Source organism: Hyperolius riggenbachi, chromosome 2 (genome assembly GCF_040937935.1).
Source record: "Hyperolius riggenbachi isolate aHypRig1 chromosome 2, aHypRig1.pri, whole genome shotgun sequence".
NCBI classification, from domain to species: Eukaryota; Metazoa; Chordata; class Amphibia; order Anura; family Hyperoliidae; genus Hyperolius; species Hyperolius riggenbachi.
In genome coordinates, this window is record NC_090647.1 from 344,371,347 (window position 1) to 344,387,903 (window position 16,557).

Genomic DNA, 16,557 nt, shown 5'->3' on the forward strand with positions numbered 1-16,557 from the left:
CAGACTAATGCTGGGAATACACGTTTCGTTTTTGCCTTCGTTTTAGCCTTCGTTTCGATTGTGCCTTTTGTCCTTTTCGTTCCCGAAATAATCGAACGCACGGTTAATATCACCACCCATGGTTTCGTTTTTTTTTTTCGATTCTGATGGTTTTGTTTTTCCAATGATTGAAGGCTGCAAAGAAACGAAACGAAAATCCCTTTTTACAGGGACGGACTAACATAAACGAACATATAATCGATCTGAACAGCCATCAAGCCTACCAATGGCTCGATTAGATGGATAAAGAGAGATAATATCAAACATGTTCGATCACTAGTCGTTCGTTTTTGGGGTCTATTAATCGAAACTATAATGAGATTATGACTATTTTCACATACGTTTTCAACACTCGATTCGTTTACTGAACGAATCGAAGGCTAAAACGAAGGCAAAAACGAAACGTGTATTCCCAGCATAATTCACACACAGTTTACTTGTCTTTGCATTTTTATTAGATGTGAACACTGGTGTGAATGCACTATTCATGTTATTCAATGGGGATGTTTACGTGTGTGTTTTCCTACTGTGTTGCCTGAATGCACTGTTTACTATATCTTTCCAGGTGCAACAAACATTTCACACCCTCAATTTTTCTTTATGCACCCAAGTTCATACAAATGTACTTAAAATGCCCACATAATGTTAGCCTAAGGGTTGCAGGGAGACTTAAAAAGACTAGAGATCAAAGTTAGGGAATTTTCTGTACACGTATATGCGAGGCCTCTTTTCCATGAGCAGCTGAAGGCAGTTAATTCATTGCCTGTCAACTGCTCCCTTTCACCAGTCAGGCAACTATGATGGACAGATGCAAACCCCCCCCCCCCCCCCCCCCGATTTTTCCCCAGCCACAAAATTGGATGCTCTGCATTAACTTCTAAAGGCCAAATTCCACCTGAATTAGTGGCCGGAGAATTGGCCCGTATTCGCAAAAATGGAAACCCAGTCTAATTCTACGCTGCAGTTGTGGCCAGTCTAGATTAAAAAAAGGTGAAACTCAGTTTGTCTTCAGAAAGTGGGAAGAAATTTCTGGAGCCTTGTCATTTTCAAAGTTTTCATTTCCAGAACTACTAGGAATAAGTTACAATGCTATCGTTACCAAATCTCACTGATGTCTAAAATGGTAAAAGTCTCTGTTGACGATAACGAAACAACAGGTTATACTAGTGTGATTTAGTACAGGTTCTCCTGCTAGCTTCCGCTGAGCTTGTTGAAAATCTCAATGTTCACACCAAAACAGGTGCACAGTGGTACTCACTGCCCTGCCCTCTCCTGCTGTTGCTTAAATTCCCCATTCATTGCTATGAGGTTATTTAAACCACCTGTCCGGGAAAAAATGCATTCCAAGTGTATTTGTACACAGTGAAATGAATAAGACTGCGTCATTCTGTACTACACAGCCGGCTCATGGCAGTGCAGAGCTGTGTGCACCACTCAGCACTGTGCGTTTCTGAACAAACCCTACAGTTTGGCCAGGGTCCTGTTCTCGCTGGTTACATATGAGAAGTTGTGGCAGGCTACTGGACCACTGTATCTACAACTATATACTCATGATATATAGATATAGGACTGGTTGTGTAATTAGGGTAAATCATAACCTAAAAATTAAGTGAACAGAAAGGTAAAATAGCCCTGACCACTGAAATATATCCATAACAGCCTGCACAGCTGTTATGAACCCTGTCCCATCTCCCTCTCAACACAAATGCAATGTGGTTATCTCATGCTACACTAATGTGGAGTGTGAAGCGTCCACTTCGTAACAATGCACCTGCCTGCTACTATCATATGAAGCAGCAAACTTAAAGACTACAGCAGAAACTTCCCTAAGAACTGGTAAGTGACAGCATATAATGGCAACTCGAAACAGAGGATTTCCCTTCAGTTCATGTTACCAAACTGAATAGGAAGACTTGGCCTTGGCCAGGATGCAAGGCTTAAAGGGAACCTTAACCCCCCCCCCCCCCAAAAAAAAAAAACAGAGGCTGTACAGATACATGCCTAGCCTCTGTTGCTATGCCAACACACCAGTGTATAAAGAGCATAAACTGCTTAGAGTGAGTGGGCAGAACAATGCTCTTGGCTGAGTTGATTTGCCAGGCGGATCACAGGCCACTGAACACATGTTAGATACTCAGCAGAGGCTGAGTTTAATCTAGCATGTGTACGAAGCGGAAGGAAAATCTCACAAGTAGTATGTGAAAGGTTGCTCGGGGAGCAATCGGCCCAACGGATCTAACGCATTGTTCACGCCTCTCAGTGACACTCCTCCTGTGCCACTCCGTCACCTCTCACCTTACCGCATAGCAACAGAGCACGGCACTAGCCAATTTCTTCTGAACGACAGTTCTTGTAGGTGTTCCTCAAGCAAATATTACAAGCAGAAAAATTAAAGTCTACATACGAATCGCATACTGCTAATATAATTTGCATCAACTTTACAATGAAATTGCCATTTGCATTACAAAGTTATAGTCACTACAGATATAAATGGAATATTAGCTTACAATACAATTACAAAATGAATTGTGGTAATGCCTAGTACACACGATACAATTTTCTGTTAAGTTGCCAGATCGATTATAGCCAACCTGTCCAATCAGCTATCGATTTTCCGATCAATTTCCATAGAAGTGAATGTAAAAAAAGCGATCAAAATCAGTTCGGACAGGTTGGATATAATCGATCTGGCAAGAAATCTACCAGAAAATTGTATCGTGTCTACCTAGCATAACACCAATACATGCATTACACATTTTGTTTAACAAGAGGCAAAAGTTGGCATAGTTTACTAACGAAGACTAAACTTCCATACATAGTATCATTTTGGAAGCTTTAAAGTAACATTAGAAACAATGTGCCAAGTGTTTTGAACTTCCCAGAGAAATTGTGAAATAGCAAACACGTTTCATAGCTTGAGCAGGGCCTAGCAGTTTTCAGCACCCATTTCGTCATGGTTCTGGTAATGATTCACCAAAATCCCAAACTTTGGGAAACAAAAAATCAAAAAAAAACGAAAAAAAAAAAACCACACTAACAAACTAACAAAATACTCAGACCACAACCATATTTTAAAATGCTATGGTTTTATGGTTTTTACATTTCATAAACATGTTCAAATTTAAACCAAGCTGAAAAGCCAGGAGGTCGAATTACATATTGTTACACCAAAAAGCAACATAAAGCAAATATTTTTACTCATGATTTATTAAAGGCACCCTGAGCAGACTATGTGGGTATGAACTTAAAGAGAACCCGAGGTGGGTTTTAAGAATGCTATTAGGACACAGAGGCTGGTACTGCATACAATGACCAGCCTCTGTTACTATACTGTACCCCCCCCCCCACCCCTGCGCTCTGCTGTCCCCCAGAAAATAAAAAAACCGCCATGCTAGCGGGCTGTCATTTACCACCGCTCCCCCGCCTCCTCTATATCGCCGCTCCTCGCCTGCGTCCCTTCCCTCCCCGCCTCTGTAAGCTGATTGGAGGGAAGGGACGCAGGCGGGGAGCGGCGGAAAATGAAAGCCTGGATGTAAACAGCCTACTAGCGACAAGCTGCATGTCGCTAGCATGGCGTTTTTTGTTTTTCCTGGGGGACAGCAGGGCACAGTATAGCGGGGAGGGAAGGGACGCAGGCGGGGAGCGGCGATATAGAGGAGGCGGGGGAGCGGCGGTAAATGTAAACAGCCGGCTAGCATCAAGCTGCATGTCGCTAGCACAGCGTTTTTTTTTTCTGGGGGACAGCAGAGCACAGGGGTCTCTGGCCTGGGGGGGGGGGGGGGGGTACAGTATAGTAACAGAGGCTGGTCATTGTATGCAGAACCAGTCTCTGTGTCCTAATAGCATTCTTAAAACCCACCTCAGGTTCTCTTTAACTACATAACGACCGCGTCACGGCGAGATAGGCGTGACTGTGGCAGCAGCCCCAGGACCGCCTAGCGCCGATTGCGTCAGGTCCTGGAGCCGCAGTTTCCCAGGGAACGGCCGCGTGCATGCACGACTGTTCCCTGCCAGTTCACGGAGCAGAGCTTCGTGATCAGCCTGCTAGCCGCCGATCGCAGCTAGCAGGCTGTTTGTAAATGAAAGGGGAAAGAAATCACCTTTGTTAAAATCCGTACAGCGCTGCAGTCTCCGGCAGCGGTGTACGAGATCGGCGATCCCCGGCCTCTGATTGGCTTGGGATCGTCGCGCTCTCATAGGCTGATGCCCATGAGAGGCGGCACAGGACGGATCGCCGTCCTGTTCCATACAGAACCCGGAGGGGAGGAGGGAAGGAGGAGGGAGAAACAGGCGCATACAGGCTGAATAAAAAAAAATAAATTAAAAAAAAAAAAAAAAAAAAAAAAAACACACAACTGCCACAGCGATAGGACACCTCCGGCAGCATGTCCCCTTAGGGACAGAACAAGGAAGTGAGTCTGATCGCTGGGCTCCACAGCTGGGCTGCGCAGCAGGCTGAAAAAACTGCACAGCCCAACTGAGCAAAAAAGAGCCTGGTCGTTAAGGGGGTAGGGTGGTGTTAAGCCTGGGGACCAGTGGTTAAGCATACCCACGAATACTTGGGAATACACCTCACTCACCGTCAGTGATGTAAAGCTTTCTGCCCCCGAGTCCGGCCAGTGTAAATTGCATTTGGGCCAGCAAATCTCAGCAAAGTCGTGCGTTGACCCCGGAAGCGGAAGTCGGGTCATGCGGTCTGTGCATGCTCCTGCTTCCGTCACATGGAGGAGAGCACCGCTGCAAACTAGAAGGTCCTGACCAGCAATGCTGAAGTTCATCTAGAAGCTTTCCTCTACATGGGTAAGAATGTAACTTTTTTTTTTTCAAAGTTACAGGTACCGTTTAACCACTTAAGGACCTAGGGCTTTCTACCCCTTAAGGACCGGCCACTTTTTTCCCATTCAGACCACTGCAGCTTTCACGGTTTATTGCTCGCTCATACAACCTACCACCTAAATGAATTTAGGCTCCTTTTCTTGTCACTAATAAAGCTTTCTTTTGGTGCCATTTGATTGCTCCTGCGATTTTTACTTTTTATTATATTCAGCAAAAAAAGACATGAATTTTGGCAAAAAAATGATTTTTTTAACTTTGTGCTGACAGTTTCCAAATAAAGTAAAATTTCTGTATACATGCAGCGCGAAAAATGTGGACAAACATGTTTTTGATAAAAAAAAAAAACCATTCAGCGTATATTTATTGGTTTGGGTAAAAGTTATAGCGTTTACAAACTATGGTGCAAAAAGTGAATTTTCCCATTTTCAAGCATCTATGACTTTTCTGACCCCCTGTCATGTTTCATGAGGGGCTAGAATTCCAGGATAGTATAAATACCCCCCAAATGACCCCATTTTGGAAAGAAGACATCCCAAAGTATTCACTGAGAGGCATAGTGAGTTCATAGAAGATATTATTTTTTGTCACAAGTAAGCGGAAAATGACACTTTGTGACAAAAAAAAAAAAAAAAAAAAAAAAAAAAAAAGTTTCCATTTCTTCTAACTTGCGACAAAAAAAAATGAAATCTGCCACGGACTCACCATGCCCCTCTCTGAATACCTTGAAGGGTCTACTTTCCAAAATGGGGTCATTTGTGGGGTGTGTTTCCTGTCCTGACATTTTGGGGGGTGCTAAATTGTAAGCACCCCTGTAAAGCCTAAAGGTGCTCATTGGACTTTGGACCCCTTAGCGCAGTTAGGCTGCAAAAAAGTGCCACACATGTAGTATTGCCGTACTCAGGAGAAGTAGTATAATGTGTTTTGGGGTGTATTTTTACACATACCCATGCTGGGTGGGAGAAATATCTCTATAAATGACAATTTTTTATTTATTTTTTTTTACACACAATTGTCCATTTACAGAGTTATTTCTCCCACCCAGCATGGGTATGTGTAAAAATACACCCTAAAACACATTGTACTACTTCTCCCGAGTACGGCAATACCACATGTGTGGCACTTTTTTGCACCCTAACTGCGCTAAAGGGCCCAAAGTCCAATGAGTACCTTTAGGATTTCACAGGTCATTTTGCGGAATTTGATTTCCAGACTACTCCTCACGGTTTAGGGCCCCTAAAATGCCAGGGCAGTATAGGAACCCCACAAATGACCCCATTTTAGAAAGAAGACACCCCAAGGTATGCCGTTAGGAGTATGGTGAGTTCATAGAAGATTTTATTTTTTGTCACAAGTTAGTGGAAAATTCAAACATGCCGTCTTATATCGCCAACCCAGGACAGATCAGCAATATCAAGCATGGAAACCGATCCTTCTTCCCACTTTTATGCTTACCCGTTTGGTCTTCAAGCTTACCTCTCCTCTCCCTGCGACAATGTGCGAAAGACCACTGAGTGTGCCTACTCCTGTGTCTGGAGTTCCCTAGGTTCTAATAGTGTACCTGCTCATGGTACCTCTCAAAACACGGCCCTACGCATAGACCAGGCTGGTCAGGACAGCGGGGACAATAAAAACTGGTGTCATTCCTTCTTCCAGTCCTGCTGCAGACACGACAACGTTTTCTTCGGATGCGTTGACCTGGGGCACACGGAATCTGATAGGCGTAATGCCTACCATGCAGTCGGCTAGTTGCATCTGGGGGGGGGGGGGGGGGGCCTGGCACCTCCTGGATACAGGATGTCCAGAATGATCTGTTCCTGAAATTGGAGGAAAGATCCAGTTCTCCCAGCCTTACTGTAGAGAACAAAGCTGTTGTAAACTGCCAATTGAATCAGATAAAAAGACACTTTCTTATACCAGCGTCTTGTTTTCCGGGTCATTAAATAGGGCGCTAACCTCTGGTCATTGAAGTCCACCCCTCCCATGTTGACATTATATTCGTGGACGACAAGGGGCTTTTCAATGACCTTAGTTGCCCGTTGAATTTGGACTGTCGTGTCTGTGTGAATGGTGGACAGAAAGTAAACGTCCCTCTTGTCCCTCCATTTCACCGCGAGCAGGTCTTCAGTACGCAAGGCGGCCCTCTGCCCCCGTTCAAGTCTGGTGGTAATGAGCCGTTGGGGGAACCCCTGGCGACTAGGCCGCGCAGTGCCACAGCATCGGATTCCTTCTAACTTTAAGTGCTGAAAGAGGGCCACACTTGTGTAATAATTGTCCACAAAAAGATGGTACCCCTTCTGGAACAAGGGTGACACCAAGTCCCACACAACCTTTCCACTGCTCCCCAGGTAGTCAGGGCATCCGACCGGCTCCAATTTTGAGTCTTTTCCCTCATAGACCCTAAAACGACATGTATAGCCTGTGGCCCTTTCACAGAGCTTATACAGTTTCACCCCATACCGGGCGCGCTTGCTTGGGATGTACTGTTTGATGCCAAGGCGCCCGGTAAAGCGTAAGAGGGACTCGTCTACGCAGATGTTCTGTTCAGGGATATAAGCATCTGCAAATGTTGAGGACAGGTGGTCTATGAGGGGCCGAATTTTGTGGAGCCGGTCATAAGCAGGGTCTCCCCTTTCATGACAGGTTTCGTCGTCGTTGAAGTGCAGGAAGCGCAGGATGGACTCAAATCGTGTCCTGGACATGGCAGCAGGGTACAAGGGAACATGATGTACTGGGTTCGTAGACCAATACGACCGCAATACATTCTGTTTCATTAGTCCCAAGTGAAGGATAAGGGCCAAAAAGATTTTAATGTCGGAAACTTGGACTGGTTTCCACCCGAAAGGCTGGGCATACATGCTCTCCGGGTGCTCGGTGATGAATTGTGTGGCTTTACGGTTGGTCTCAACCACAATTAAGTCCAAGAGAACCTGGGTGATGAACAGCTGCAAAAATTCTAGGGCCGTTCCTAGATGAGCTGTCGCCACCTGGACTCCAGACTGGGCGGTGAAAGGGGGCACTACGGGTGCGGCGGAATCAGGGGATTGCCAATCTGGTTGTGCCAGCACCTCTGGGAGTCTATGGGTACTACGGGCCCGTCTTCTTCTTGGTGGCTGCGACGGGGGTACTACTGCACTTGCCACCGTACCAGTTTCAACTTCCATGCTGACGCTCACCACTTCGCCAGGGTCTACGGAAGCACTGGCACTAAGTCCAGGAGATGCTGCGCTGCTGGTGCCTGCCTCACCAAGAAAACTATCAACAGCGCTAGCACCACCCTGCTGCCCTTGAGGCGGATCCTGCGCCACCTGCGGTCTAACGACTTGGGGTCTGGTACGCCTGGCTCTAGCCGGGACCATAGCCTCGTCATCACTATCGGTCAGGGAACCACTGCTTTCTACAGGTTCAAATTCGGACCCGGAAGATTCGACGGATGATTCTTCCCAAAAGAACTCATCCGACTGGTCCATGTACCTGTATACCTCGTCATCGGAAAGCCCCCTTCTTGCCATTTTGGATTGCTAAATTTATGGGGTTTTCCTCCGAGACTACCCAGAAAAAAAGAGCACCTACCTAGCAAAAAGGGAGTATTTGAGAGGTATTGGGGTTGGTGGGAAGTGGGGTCTCAGAGGCAATCAAACAATCACGGGACAATCAAATACAATTACAGCACAATCGACTCCAATCACAGCACAATCAAATCTGATGCACTCGGAAGGTGATGGGGGGAGGGTGGGATTGGGTGTGGCGGGAAGTGGGGTCTCAGGCAATCAAACAATCACGGGGCAATCGAAGCCGATCACGGGACAATCAAATACAATTACAGCACAATCGACTCCAATCACAGCACAATCAAATCTGATGCACTCGGAAGGTGATGGGGGGAGGGTGGGATTGGGTGTGGCGGGAAGTGGGGTCTCAGGCAATCAAACAATCACAGGGCAATCGAAGCCGATCACGGGACAATCAAATACAATTACAGCACAATCGACTCCAATCACAGCACAATCAAATCTGATGCACTCGGAAGGTGATGGGGGGAGGGTGGGATTGGGTGTGGCGGGAAGTGGGGTCTCAGGCAATCAAACAATCACGGGGCAATCGAAGCCGATCACGGGACAATCAAATACAATTACAGCACAATCGACTCCAATCACAGCACAATCAAATCTGATGCACTCGGAAGGTGATGGGGGGAGGGTGGGATTGGGTGTGGCGGGAAGTGGGGTCTCAGGCAATCAAACAATCACGGGGCAATCGAAGCCGATCACGGGACAATCAAATACAATTACAGCACAATCGAATCCAATCACAGCCCAATCAAATCTGATGCACTCGGAAGGTGATGGGGGGAGGGTGGGATTGGGTGTGGCGGGAAGTGGGGTCTCAGGCAATCAAACAATCACGGGGCAATCGAAGCAGATCACGGGACAATCAAATACAATCGCAGCACAATTAAATACAAGCGCAGCACAATCGAATACAAGCGCAGCACAGTCAAATACAATGCATTTGGACGGTGATTAGGGGGGGGGGGGGGGGTCTGAGGGCGATTTGAGGGGGTGGGGGGTTGATCAGGAGCCCGCACGGGGCAGACTGAGTCCTGATCTGATGAGAGGCAGACACATGGGGTTACTGATCAAAGATCAGTTAGTGATCGCTGGGGAGGACAGATGTAAACAAAGAGCAGGGGATGTAATCAGAAGGGGGGTATGAGGGCAATCGAGGGCCTGGGCAGGTGATCGGTTACCCCCGCGGGGCAGTTAGGGTCTGCTCTGATGGGTGGGGGTGCTGAGGGGTGATGGACAGGTGATAGACAGGTGATCAGAGGGGGATCAGGGGGTAAGGTAGCTGTATACAGATGTATACAGTATACAGGGGGGTAGTCTGGGATGGGGTCTGGGGGTGATCTAAAGGTAGGGGGGGGGATCAGGGGTGACTAGGAGGCAGTTAGGGACCTAAACTAAGGGGCAGCGTCGCTAGTTAGTGGCAGGTGGGGGGGTGGGGGTTTTGCAGGGGTGCAAGGGTGCTAGGCAGGGGTCTGCTGGGGTGATCAGGGGGGGTATGAGGCCTGGGGTGGGTGATCAGGGGGCTGTAAGGCAAAAAAAACGGCTGTGTGCTGATACTTACAAAGTGCTTCCTCCTCGCTAGTGGTCTCTGCAACAATGAGACCACGAGGCGAGGAGGAAGCACGTATAAGGCACTTTGTTTACTTAACAAAGTGCCTTATACTACCTGATTGGCTACATTGTTGGATTCCTCCGCTCGCCGGCTCTGCTAAGTGGCCGGCGAGCAGAGGCAAAATGCCGGGCTTCCGACTCCCGGCGGAGGATCGCGTCACTGATGACGCGATCGCTCCGCCCATGCCCCTACAAGGACCGCCGCCATTTGTCAATACGGCGGTCCTTGCGGGGTGCACTTCCCGGCCGCCAATTGTACATACGGCGGTCGGGAAGTGGTTAATGATTACTAATGTTTACATAAAGGACTACTGTAATCTATTTATCTATCCATTTTTAAGTTGCATAGGTTTGAGTACAAAATTTCCATACTTGCAAGTGAACTCGTAATAATTTCCATCTCAATTACTTTTCCTAGTTTTTCTGAATCATCTGAATGACTGTTCCACAGGGAATTAGGCTCGGCTCACACTTGTTCAGGAACTGTATTCGTGTTGTACATTTTTTGAAGCGGACAAAAAATGGAGCCACAGATCCCAATGTTAAAAATAGCAGCCTTCTTCACTCTGGTCAAAAAACGGATCTGTGCATGAAAACTGAGCGGTGAGTCTGGACTGTGCACATTTTCCCGGAGCCCTGATGCCCACGAAGGCAACGAAAGGCAACACAAAAATGGATCTCCCTTCACACACAGAACTTTCCACACAAAACGGGAGCCAAAACGAACTGCCTACTTCCTGTTCCTCCCCTCAGCATCATCTTTGCGGATTTCTTATCCAATAGAAACAAACAACATGAAGGAAGAACACGTTTGACATGTTTAAATGGACTGGAAACGTATGCTACAAAAAGTTTTTAGAAAAACTGATCCGTTTAAAATGCATTCTGATCTGCAACCAGACAAGTGTGGGCTGAGCCCATCTCTGGAACAACTGCATCAAACAGGAAAATTGCGTAAGTAATGACTTCAGTCACAGATTACCCTTGCTACCAAAAACCACACAAAAAAAAAACAACAAAAAAAGGAGGATGCCTTAAGGCTTTAAAGTAACCCGAGATGTAATACAAGAAGAAATGTATTCATACCTGGGGCTTCCTCCAGCTCCCTTCAGGCTGATCAGTCCCTCGCCATCCTCCTCCACCGCCTGGATCCTGTGCTACGGTTCCTGGTAATTCAGCCAGCCGGGGTATAGTGTGCATGTGCTTTCAGCACCTGTGCAGTACAAACGCTCAGGCGCAGAACACTCCTGGTCGCGGAAGTGCTCGCAGCCGGGCTGTGCCGACTGGCCAAATTACCTGGACCCGTGGCGGAGGACTGAGAGGAAGCCCCAAGTATGTATAAATTTCTTCTTTTATTACATCTAAGGTACACTTTAAAGGACAACTGAAGTGAGAAGAATATGGAGGCTGCCATATTTACTTCCTGTTAAAAAATTCCAGTTGCCTGGCAGCCCTGCTGATCTATTTGGCTGCAGAAGTGTATGAATAACACCATAAACAAGCATGCAGCTAATCTTGTCACATCTGACAATGTCAGAAACTGATTTGCTGCATGCTTGTCCAGGGTCTATGGCTTAAAGCATTAGAGGAAGGGGGATCAGCATGACACCCAGGCGACTGGTATTGCTTAAAGGATACCCCAACTGAAATGTGACATAATGAGATAGACATGGGTATGTACAGTGCCTAGCACACAAATAACTATGCTGTGTTCCTTTTTTTTATTTTTCTGCCTGAAAGAGTTAAATATAAGGTATGCAAGTGGCTGACTCAGACAGGAAGTGACTACAGTGTGACCCTCACTGATAAGAAATTCCAACTATAAAACACTTTCCTAGCAGAAAATGGCTTCTGAGAGCAAGAAAGAGGTAAAAAAGGGGAATTTCTTATCAGTGAGGGTCACACTGTAGTCACTTCCTGTCTGAGTCAGGACTGAGTCAGCCACTTACATACCTGATATTTAACTCTTTCAGGCAGAGAAAGAAAAAAAGGAACACAGCATAGTTATCTGTGTGCTAGGCACTGTACATACACATGTCTATCTCATTATGTCACATTTCAGTTGGGGTATCCTTTAAAAGGAAATAAATATGGCAGCCACTATATACCACTCACTTCAGTTGTCCTTCAAAGTTAAACTAACCTTTGTTAAAAATTGTTACAAACATACTAAAGTAAATTAACCGCTTCTGGACCAGCCTAATTGAAATTTACACTGTTTGGGACCTGTTACCCTGCCAGGGCGTAGATTTCAATTAGCGCAATGACGGACTCACCGCTACCACTGATCATGACACCATCCCGCTGGTGCAGCCCACTCGCCCTGCCATCGCTATGACAGCAGAGCTCTGTGAACCGGTCAGAAGACGATTTCATTGGCTCCTGATCCTGTGATCACTATGACAGGCGGATCCGTGCGGTAAGTCGTGTTTTTTGTACCAGCAGTGGATGGTCCTTAAGGGGTCAGAGAATGCTGGTACTTAAGTGGTTAATGAACATTAGATGACACACTACACCCCAGCTAGCTGAATTACCAGGAACCGTAGCGCAGGATCCAGGCGGTGGAGGAGGATGGCGAGGGACTGATCAGCCTGAAGGGAGCTGGAGGAAGCCCCAGGTATGAATACATCCTCCTAATGTTTACTGTTCTTGTAACAATATTTGTGCTGCTTGGAACTCTGCTGTACATTTGTTAGTTGTATCTATGTTCCCCTTGTCGTCTTATTGTGCTTTGTAAAGCGCTGCGGAATATGTTGGCGCTATATAAAAAAAAAATAATAATGATGGTCAGAAATATTGACTACATAGGGTCAGTGCATACTATGCCAGAGCAGCTGGTTACACACAATGCAATGAACCTGCTTTAGTGGTCGAGTGAAGATCGCACTGCCTTCATAGCAGTAGCGTGTCACATCCTAGCATATAGCAATGTATTTGCTTCCCACTGATTATTGTGCAGGTCAGAAAAGTTCATTGCCACATCGCAGACAGACTTTCCCCTGTTCAGTGCTTCAGACTTTGTGAACAGGCTCATAGGGAAGCACAGATCAGGTCTACATGTCCACTGCCACCCACAGACCTAGTGGGAAAAGGCGCACATTATTTGTCCCTCATCAGTATGTTCTGTTCTACAAAGAGGGAAGGAGGTGGCTGAGAAAGTGTGAAGCAGGTGAACTAACAACTGGCTGAGGACTTTCCAACTTTATGGACTGCTGTCTCCTACACTTTCAAATTTTCTGTCCTGCTTAATGATCCTTTTTAACAAGCGCTGTAGAGACATGCTACTAGGTGCATGTGCCACTCTGAAGGAGAGAGGAGGGATGATGGGCAGCACGCGAACACAGGAAGCAAATGTGCTCCCTGCTTAGAAATATATATATATACACCACAATGCGTAACTGCACTATATAACATAGTATGAAAGGCAATGGACATTCATGTAGCCATTACATAAGCAGTGCATCCAAAAAGTGTTGAGGAGCCCTAAACACAGGCATTTGTACTCCTTACATCTCAGCATTGTATCTAATCAGAGGGGAAAATATTTATGAATCAAAGCACACACTGCAACACAATGCATTTGCGTGATCATTTCCAGTAAAAAAAAACAGCAAAAAAACCCCAACTCATTTCTGCCATCGTGTTGAAATTACGCAACTTTAACAGTTATTAAAAATCTGTACATTAAACAAAGTAAAATGTCTTTGTTATATGAAGGAAGACAATCTGCGTGTAATAGCGCCATATGATCTCAGTATGACCGTCTGCAGAATCCCCATCAGAAGCATATCAGCTCGCTATGGCTGTATAGGACATGTATGTGGGTGGAAGGCAATACTAATCACACGTATGTCCAGATCACCCGAATCCCCCCAGCTGAGAGCCCAGCTACATAGATTGCCCATCAGCCAAGCAGCTGCCTTAGCACAGCAATCACTGAGCAGTGACTCTCATGCTTTGGACAAATGTTGGCCCTTTAGTCATCACCGATTGGCTATTTATGTTATTGCCCTATACAAGGGTGTTATTGGCTATGCGGCTCAGGTCATGTTTCTCCCTCCCCGTTGTGTTATTGGCTCTCTCCCCCGGTCCTACTCACCACCTCTCCCGGTCTCGGTTCCTCTCTCCGATCTGATTGGTTCCAGAACCGGAGGACTGAGCCCAATCAGCGCTTAGATACACAAAATGGCGAATGGACAAAGGCGCCGAAAACCTATACAAACTGCGCATGCCCAATGAAACGCGTCCCAGATGGCGCAGGCGCAATTAACATTTCTAAACAGCCCGCCCCATTGGTGTTCCTGTGAGCATGCGCCTGGGAGTGCTGACGCCTGAGCAACTTGTAGGGCGTGGCGGAAGGCGTGTTTCTCGCCTTTATTGTAGGTATGGGCATTGGGCAATCATTCATGATATAATAATTGATACCTAATGCACTGCGGACGTACGGCCGTTGTCAACAGCATGCTGAAAGGATTAGCATCATAGTGATATGAAAGCGGAAGTTGTGTAGTAAACGCAAATCGTGGCGTTCAGTTACTAAATAGCATAAACAACTCTGTATTGAAAACGTGCATCTATAGACAGTAAAAAAAAACTTGCACAGTGTAATCAATGCAAATATACATGAATAAAGGCATATATACAATTCACTGTACACATGCCCTTTACCGTGAGAGGGAATTTTTAGGGAGACGGCCTCACTGATTTTTAACTGATAAACCGTCTGGCACAGTACTTTTTATTCCTCTCATGTACACAGGCAAATTTAGAGTGCATGTGATTTTTTTATAAATCTGTTGGTTATGCGAAAGGAGCCCATTAACGGTGCAATATTTTAATCAGATGCGATCTTTCAACACACTTTTTACAATTGAATTGCACAGAAAACTGCAGTGTGTGGTGCAAATTGATGTAAACAATGCTACGATCGATTGAAACAGAAAATATAATCCATCCGAAAGTCAGATATTTGAACAATCAATTACCTTCTGATTACTTACAATTGTAAAAAGTGCATTAAAAGAACGCATCTGATGAAAAAACTGTAGCATGAGGCTGGGTGCACACTTCGCAGTGTGTGAAAGGTCACATTTTCTGTCATGTGCGTTTGTGCATTTACGTGTGTTTTTCATATGCATTTTATGCAAATTACTAGAAAGTGAACAGGAAACAGATATACATCGGAAAATATATATATATATATATTTTTTATTTTTTTTTTACAAAAACAGATACAAAACGCAATACATTGTGTCACCATTGACTTTCATTATGTGCGTTTTTTATGCGTTTTTGAAAATATGCAACCAAAACCAGCATTTAAAGACCTATATTAAAGAGAATCTGTATTTAAAAAATATGCCCCTGGGGAGTATCACATTGGGAGAGAAAGCCTCTGGATCTTATCGAGGCTTCCCTTGTCCTCCTCTGTCTCATGATGATCTCGCTGCGGGTCCAGGAACGGCGAGCATGTAAATATTTACCTTTCCAGCTTCAGCGCATGCGCAGTTGCCGCTCTTGTCTCGGAAATAAGACAAATAACATTTATATCGCGCTTTTCTCCTGGCGGACTCAAAGCGCCAGAGCAGCAGCCACTAGGACGCGCTCTATAGGCAGTAGCAGTGTTAGGGAGACTTGCCAAAGGTCTCCTACTGAATAGGTGCTGGCTTACTGAACAGGCAGAGCCGTGATTCAAACCCTGGTCTCCTGCGTCAGACGCAGAGCCCTTAACCATTACACCATCCAGCCACCACAACAGCGGGTGGCGCTGTTGCAGATCTCAGCACGGAAATAGACGGAAGGAGCCGATCCCAGTCGGGTCCGCTCTACTGTGCAGACGTAAGACACCTGCGCAGTAGAGCGGTCCCGACTGGAATCGGCCAATTCCGTCTATTTCCATGCTGAGATCCGCAACAGCACCACCCACTGGAACCAGGTAAGGTAAACATATCAAGCCTTGTCAGGCTTATTGAGCGAGGATTGCTGGATGCTACGTGGGGAGCCAGCGCTGGATTTCCTGCAGCTACAGGGATGGGGGAAGCCTCATTGGGACCCTGAGACTTCCCCCTCCCAAGGTAAGTACCCCCCAGGGAATGTTTTTTTTAATTACAGAGTCTCTTTAAAAAACACATACACGTGTATTTTCATGCATCCCATTGACTTACCATTATACGCAATAACGTTGCATTTTACGCAATGCTAACGTTTCTGCTTAGTGTGTTCCCAGCCTGAATGTGCATCTTAATCCTATATAATAAAATCCTATGTGTCCCTGCGTCATCCTGTCCCTGTGTCAGTGTTTTTATGCTACTGCTCATTTGCGCAGCACGGATAGCCGTTGGGACAGGAGGATGGGGTCAGGGAGCCAGGCGGACAGGTGCGCGCGCATGCGTACTGTCTGGTGGTGGTGGCAGCTTGAAGAGACCTAGAACCCGTTTTTAAACGGACATAAATCACCTAGTGTGTATTATATTGACCTGCAAAAAAAACCTCATTTCATTGTGCA

The 16,557-nt window shown here is 46.1% G+C and overlaps 1 protein-coding gene across 5 annotated transcripts in view; it reads right to left on the reverse strand.

Moving 5' to 3' along the window:
* The window catches only part of NFYA (nuclear transcription factor Y subunit alpha), a 37,304-nt gene extending 23,039 nt beyond the window's left edge, over positions 1–14,265 (reverse strand). For all 5 annotated transcript variants that reach the window (XM_068265533.1, XM_068265532.1, XM_068265531.1 and 2 more), the window contains exon 1: positions 14,152–14,265. The gene's annotated coding sequence lies outside the window, so the exon portion shown is untranslated. The remainder of the gene's footprint in view (positions 1–14,151) is intronic.
* Positions 14,266–16,557: the final 2,292 nt, after the last annotated feature.